Raw genomic sequence first — 7,843 nt, forward strand, 5'->3', positions numbered from 1 at the left:
TCTAGTTAGACTGGTCTCCCTCGTAATCAGCCTCGTCGCTCTCCCCATCGCTACTGCCGTTCACCGTCTGGCAATGTCTGCCAGATGCCACCTGTGTCTCAGTCTGCTGAGGGGCCACATTAGTAATGACGGCCCACCGCTGTCACATAATCAGTGTGTCACATTTTCTCTGCGCTGGGATTCTTTGCGCTCATTTTGCACTGACTTGGCGACAAAACTGCTGCTGTTATCGCCGCGGCATCGCCTGATGGGAAGCAGAAGCTGCTCATCGGCGTGTTCCACTTTGTCTTATTAACAATCGGCAGAGCGTTTAACTCTGAGTGTGGCGCGCCTTTATTATTTATAAGGGCACCTCTCTCATTCTTAAGCATGCGGTCACCTGTGTCCAAGATGTCTGTAATGGACGGTCTCTCTCGGAGAGACGGAGCAGTTTATGGAATAAGGACAGCTCATTTTTTGACACTTTAATACAAATGTTATGAAAGTGTATCCGAAGAATGAATATTAATAAGGAGCGAAGCATGGAGACAGGGAATGCAAATGACCATTTAAAAGACTGCAGGTACTCACCACTTTTCCCCTGGCTTCAGAGAGTGCGTGTTCTGGCGTGCGTTATGGCAACTGCCATTCCATATTTCATCCTGACGAAAATGAACATTTTAACGTCAAATGAAGAGACTTGCCATTAAGACTTCAAAGGCGTGTCAATTAATCTGTAAGAGCCTGCACTCTGTGCTCTATTCACAAACGCCGCGGTCCGGGTTTACGGTTGGAAGGAGGCGTTTTATTCGAAATTTGGGAGTGTGCCGGGCACCTTTCACTGCATCTTGTGGCCACGTTTAATTCTGGTGATTATGGATGCTGCAATCAGTCTCAAAAAATATCAATACCAAAAAGGGTCACGTGAAAGTGTGCTGTGTGTGTGTGTTGTGCAAACTTACCCTGAGGGGGAGAAATGAGCTGTCTGTCAGACAACAGCGACGAGTCTGGTGACGTGGAGGATCTGAATTTGAAAAAAAAAAATTAAACTTAGTAATGTACTAACAATTCTATAAACAGTACTATACATTCATACATCCCAACTAATAAAAGCACCATTAGTCAGATCAGGCAAAAGCTCCTGGTGCTCCGTTAATTTTAATGCATGACTGTAAATACTATCAGGGAATTTAGTGTGTTAAATACAACACAAAAGAACCAGGGAAAGCCTCTGATTCTCATGTTTTTTATGCTTCCCCCCCTTTTTTTCCCAGAATTCCTATGACCCCTACAGGCTACCAGTGACTGCTGGATCCTGTGGAATGTGCTCTCTGAACTGTACAAAGAGTCCTCAGCCCGCAGAGCATTGCTGCAAACAAAAACCTGCCAAGTGTCATTATTTTTACCATTTGAGTCCAGGGGAAGTGTTACACAGACTTGGGCCGTGCAGCGTTTTTTTTTTCTTTTTCTCCCCCCCCCCCCAGTGTCATAAAAAGAAATAAATAAACGTACTGTACATTATCAAAATGATCATGATACGCTTCACGGGCCCGCCGACTTAACCGAGCAATTATTTAGAATTGTGTAATCCTCCTAATACAGCCATTTTAGCAGCTACACAAACAGTGTATCACTTGTGTACTTAAGCTTTTCGTGCTTAGTCAACATCTGAATGGGAGATTTATGCTCAAAATTAGATTTGAAAATGTTCAGCACTTTTGTGTAAATAAACGCCGAGAACGAATTGCAATACAGCTTGCAAGCCGCCAAAATAATTATGCTGGCAAAATATTATTTTCCGTTAATGTGCCATTCATTTTAAATCACTTCGGAGGCCGGCTATAATACCACGACACCCTCGGAGTGAAAAGATGCACGATTTAATTCACTCGCCATGCAAGAATGCCATCAGTGGGAGCGACCGCAAAATTCCGTGGATTTACGTGAATGCCGTACACACTTCCATTCCACGCACAAAAGGGCCTCTAAATACTATCAAATTATACACACTCCGCATTCAACCTTTTCACGGATCCCAGTAACGCCGCAGTCTGATATTTACATGAAGTGCCGCGCTGTGTCAAGATAAACGATTCCGAACCGGGGGCAGAAACACCTCAACAGACGCAAAGCTGGACGGCGAGCGGATGAAAGAAGACATTATGCTAACAAGTCAGATTACTGTACACAATAATTTTTTATCTTTAAAGTAAATACCATTCCCGTGTTATAGGGCGTCGTGGAAAGTCACTGCCATATTTCACCCACCCCCCGACGGGTCCAAATGCCCCCTTATCTGCGGTAGTCAAGCAATTCAGGCCCCCCGAACAAAGATGAGTCTTCAAACTCCTTCTATTCATGGCTGGACGTGTAATTACCCCCAGTTCACAGTCTAGACGTTACCGCTTTCAGAGTATTTAAGACCCCTTTTTTGCAACATGCGCGCTGCTCTCACCAAGCCAACGTTAAATCTGCAGCAGATAAATTAGCAAAGAATGCAATAAAAAAGACACAATGGATAGAACTTTATCCTCCCCGCTGCTAAATGAGATTTCTTTGAAATGCAGATCAGTGGCGCTAGATTAGTGAATTTTAGCTGCTGTCAACATCATAACAAAATACAAATGCGATTGTTGGCCGCGGCCTTATCTGCCCGCTTCCATCTGCTGCCTCGTTATTTACTCGCCTTGATTTACTATGCAGATCTAAATAAGACGCATCAAAAGGAGGGCTTACTGCACAATGGCTTCTTAAGCTCCTACATCAAGGTATTTGAGACCGTAGTCACATGAAAAAAAAGGGGGGCGGGGGGGGCGAGGGGGTCGCCCATCAAAGGCACATCTCTAATGAACTTCCATATCAGAGGGGGCCCGCGCCGTTCAAATGAACGAAGCCGGGGAGAGGTAGGTAAGGGTAAAAAATTTTTAAAAATAAATAAATAAATAAAACGGCTGTGAGAGATTAACGTATGACAGGTTCCCCCCGACCCCACCTTCCGTTAAACCGTTTACTGTTAAACACGTGTTAGAACGCGGGTTACCAGGCGCAGTTTTACTGACGGGTTGTGCGTAAGAGAATTAAGCAGGCCGACGCCTCCGCGAGGTGTCCAAAGAAACAGCCGGAAATGAGGGGCAGGGGGGAATAGCCCCTTCATTTCGCACCGTATTTGTTTGCGTGCTGCGGATTACAACACAAATCCTGCAATTTAGCTGATAGTGCGAGAGAGAGAGAGAGAGAGAGAGAGAGAGAGAGAGAAAGCACGTGCATCCGTAGCCACTGCCTGGCGTTACGCCGCTCTGGTTTGCGTTAAGGCCCGAGTTGCCAGATGCAGCCCCAGAGACGGAGGAGGCCGCGGCGGAGCCAGATGATGGCGGGACGGGGGCGGGGCGCAGGGGGCGCGTGGCGCACACGTGTGTGCCAGTCGCTCCCGCTCCTGGGCGCGTCCTGCCTGGCAATGATTTCTCCCAGCACCTCCGCCCCTCTCCCCCACCCCGCGCACAGATGCCGGAGCCGAACGCGCCGAACTCCAGGCAGGCTTCCAGACGCCGGGAACAGAAGCAGCATCCTCTGGCCCTGTGGTAGCGCAACACAAACCACAGTTGTCTTTACCCCCCCCCCCCTCCCTCCCTCTTTCCATCCCTCCCTTACCGCTCTCTCCCTCTCTCTCTCTTTCTGATTTGTGCCAAGTGGGCGAGGTGCCAGTCGCATTTGCAACCACGAGGGACCCCCGTCTTTTTTCCTCCTTGTTTAATGAAATGACAGAACAACAGATTTGCATATGCAGGAACAGGTGTTTGAACAGGTTTAACTCCTCTTGACCTGAACCGTGTTGGGAAAAGCCCCCCCCCCTCCTTTCTAAAAACAGGGAAGTTTATTAACAAAGGCGGCCTGAAGGTATTTCGGCTCTGATGGGCACTCAGGTCTGCACCATCTGTGCTGCTGGTTGCCAGAAGTGACAATCTAAATTAAAAACCACTCGTCAAACACCGTAAAAACGAGCCATTGTAACGGCGCGTGCGCATGCTGTAAATTGCCATGTCGGCCCCCCCCGACTCCTCCTACTCGCGAGGGAGTGGGACCCTGCGGCGTACTTAACGTTCACCTATTCTCCCCGCTTCCAACTCCGGACTGCAGACATCTGGGGGAAACAATGGCCGCAAACTTGAGCGAATGGCGCCGCCCCTTCCCCGCATTCCGGCACAGACGCTAATGGGGAGGGACGCGGCTTGTTACAAAAAAAAATACGAAAAAGCCGGATGAAACGTAAAAAGTAGGCCGGCAGTACGACTGGTTAACGAACGGTACGCTTCTGGTGGTCAGGACCACTGGTGACATGCTCCCTGGGCAGTGGTGACCTAGCGGTTAAGGAAGTGGCCCCGTAATCAGAAGGTTCGAAACCCGATCCGCCAAGGTGCCACTGAGCAAAGCACCGTCCCCACACACTGCTCCCCGGGCGCCTGTCATGGCTGCCCACTGCTCACTCAGGGTGATGGTTAAAAGCAGAGGACACATTTCACTGTGTGCACTGTGTGCTGTGCCTGACAATTACTTCACTATTTTATTTATTTATTTATTTTTGTACCGATCGCTGTTGTTGCCGAGCTTGAACTACAAGAGCGCGGCCTTTGCGAGGTCAAAGGTGAACAGGCCATGTTTTCGTGTCCTTTCCAGAAATGACAAAAGGTGCACTTCCCTTTGTTTTCCTTGTTTTTATTTAGACAGCCCCAGACAACAGGAAGGAACGTGAGGCCGCCACGACCCTGCCAGGGCGCTGTAACTCGCGTCAGAGCTACGCCGGCATAAGGCCGCGCCATATGCCCCCAGCCCCGAGCTCGATGCTCTTTCTGCAGCCTAATGCGCCTGTCAGGAGGAGTTACCGTCACGAATCCACATCACCCCCCACCGAACCCGCCTTTACGACATGTCGGATATAAACATCTTCCGCTTCTCCCGAGCAGGACCTCGGCCGGCGCGCCTATCCGCCACCGTACAGCGCGCGAAGCTCCCGCCGATATTACTTCCCCCAGAAAGGAAACAAACGCGTCCGAACTCCGGAGCGCTAAACCAGTTCAACGTAGAAAACCGATCTCCGCGTCAGTCATGGCCGGCGTGGAAGGTCAGGTCCCCCCCCCCCACTGGCCCCTGGCTGAATGCAGTCAGGAGGACGATGACCTTGCCATTTTGCCACAAGTGACCCCGCGCCCCCCCGCCCCCATCTTTGTTTTGGGGCAGGACCCTGGACGCGGCGCATTCTTGTGCCTCTGGTGCGAAGCCGGGCCGGTGCGGCGTCACCTTCGACGGCGGGGGGGGGGGGAGTTACGTTCGCGAGATAAGATAATAGACGCCGGTGGGGGGCGGGTCCGCGTGACAGGAGGTTTAGGTCATGGAAAGTATTCCAGACCACCACCCTGCAGAAGAGTCGGGGCCACGCCGGTCGCGCCGGTGAGAGCGTTGCTAACGAAGTAGCCGGCGAGGGAGGGGAGAGGGGGAGCTTCTTCATCCGTATCCACCGACCCCGCCCTGCCGAGCGCTTTACTCCGAGTAACGGCGGAGCGTGAAAGTCCGCAGCTCTCGGGTCTCACGGTAACGCCGTTAGCGTGACGTGGGTTATTAAGGCGTACGAGGGCCTCGCCAACGCGTAATGCGGCCTTTTATCCGGAGACGCCGCTCTGTTCCGGGCTGACAGCTAGCAGCATACCATCCCGGTAAACAAATACTTTCACGTGGCACAAGAGTGCCATTAAAGGCCAAGACTGTCAACACAAATTCCCTTCTCGCCGGCGGAGGGAAAAAAAAACCACTTGATCACCTCCGGTCGCCTTAACTTGCACGGAGGTTGTCATGGAAACGCTCCTATGAAGTTCCGAGTGGATAGAAACAGAACGCTTTTCCGGATTAACCGCCATTAGGCCGCTCAGCACCTTCGGACGTCGGGGTCAGGGGACGACGTTGGCGCGGGAAACGTTTGGTAAACGGCCACGGTCGTGGGGCTTTAGAACAGCGAGAACGACGGGGCCAATATTGTAATATTGAGATTCCCACATGACCGGTCCACTGCGGCTGGAAAACTCGTAAATACGTGCTTTTTAATCAGAAAAAAAGAGTTGCATTAAAAGGGGTTCACCTGGCCCCCTGCGGCACCCTGTCGGAGGACAGGACCCCCGTCTGATTTTGACAAACGACTTAAACGTCCGACCACGCGCGCACACACCAGTCCTCAAGAGGACGTTGGATTTCCTCTCAACGTAACGATGGGACACGCGCGGGCCGCGCCGAAACGAAGCCCAGCTCCCGGCAAGGCGACCCAGGTGCGCCTCTGGGGTCACGCCGTCGCCCGTCCTCCTGCAGAGAGAGGACAAGGGCGTGGAACGGGCCTAATTAAAGCGGCGGTGGCGTCAGGGCGCGAGGAGTTGAGGGAGTCGGTGCTCCCCGGCAGCCTTTATTACCCCGGCCTTCGAGTGACGGAGCGGTGCGCGGCGCACCGGCAGAACGCGAGGCGCTCGGTTCTCTCGCCGAAGGTCGGGCCGCGGCGCCGGCAGCTGGCAGGACGGGGGAAAGAACGGTCAGATTAACCGGGCTGATTCACGGCGGCCCTCCAGCTCCGTAAGGGCCCCAGGAGCCGCAGGACGCGCCTCGTCCCGTTACCTACAACCGAAAATGTGCCGGCGCCAGCGGCTCCAGGAGGAAGGAGATGGGAGCACCACAGCGGTGAGGCGCCATTTAAAATTTACCAGCGTGCAATAACACAGCGAGGAGCTGATAATTAACCGCGCATTACGCATTATTAACACAGCATCACAACAAGTGCATGTTATCTCGCCGCAAAGACGCTCCCTTATTAAGACTGAGCATTCGTGATGAAATGAAGAATTGTTCTAATAAATAAGGTGATTGGGACTCATCAGCAGATTCATCAAAAGTGACATTTACGGCACAACACGCTACACGTCGGAACGCCGGAGGATAAAAAGAAACGAAATCACTGCCAGTTGTTCGAGAAGGTTCCACTCGTTTTACGCACTTTGAGGTGGACTCGGCGGTGGCAGCCATGTGGGGCAACGAGAGGAGGAGGAAGAAACACACACACACACACACACACACACACACACACTAACGACGGAGAGTTTTAACTCTCGACGAACAAAAAAAAAAAAACCCGGACGGAGCATCAATGAGCCCGCGGTCTTTAACTTTTAAAAGAAGGAAGAGAAGAAGGAGGAGAAGAAGGAGGAGAAGAAGGGCAGAGGAGAGTGTTCTGCGGGGCACCGCGTGAATGGCTGCGGGAGAAGGAGCGGAACTCACCCGAGTTGAGAAGCGGCGGGCGGCGAGGGAGATGGAGGGACGGCGTGGAACGACGACGACAACAAAAACAACAACAACAAAAAAGCAAGAAAAAGAAAAAACTTGCCAGAAAATTAGACGCTGCTCGTTTTTTTTTTTTTAAATACGGGAGAAGAGAGAAGTTTCTCGTCGCGGTTAATCGTAAAGTTTTTTTTTTTTCTTTCTTTTTTTAAAGAGGAGGGAGGCGCGGAGTAAATAGAAGATCTGGAGTAATTCCTCCGCCCGGAGATGCGCGCGTCGTCCCGCTCCTGTCTTCAGTCAGCTGAAGCGCCGCTGTTATTACTAATGCAACAGGAAAAAAACACACACACACACACACACACACACACACACAGTAGCTGCACCGAGTCGTGTCACAATGCGCTCGCGTGACGCGCGGCGCCGAGAACTAGATTGTTTTTTTTTTTTTTTTTTTTTGTCTCTCTCTCTCTCTCCCTCTCTCTCTCTCCCTCTCTCCCTCCTTTGCGACTCGAGATGTGTTTTTGGGGTACCAGCTTATTAGAATGCGGCCCCCCCGGGGGAG

General features: G+C 51.6%; 1 protein-coding gene across 3 annotated transcripts in view; it reads right to left on the minus strand.

Annotated features, from left to right (window-relative positions):
• Positions 1-7,638, minus strand: part of foxp2 (forkhead box P2) — a 104,577-nt gene extending 96,939 nt beyond the window's left edge. The window contains exons 1-3 of one of the 3 annotated variants that reach the window (XM_028954583.1): positions 7,282-7,638; positions 942-1,003; positions 571-641 (exon numbers count right to left, since the gene is read on the minus strand). The gene's annotated coding sequence lies outside the window, so the exon portion shown is untranslated. The remainder of the gene's footprint in view (positions 1-570; positions 642-941; positions 1,004-7,281) is intronic. The other 2 variants (XM_028954586.1, XM_028954585.1) reach the window with 2 other exon arrangements.
• Between the last annotated feature and the right edge of the window lie 205 nt (positions 7,639-7,843).

This window comes from Denticeps clupeoides, chromosome 15, assembly GCF_900700375.1.
Source record: "Denticeps clupeoides chromosome 15, fDenClu1.1, whole genome shotgun sequence".
Lineage (NCBI taxonomy): Eukaryota > Metazoa > Chordata > Actinopteri > Clupeiformes > Denticipitidae > Denticeps > Denticeps clupeoides.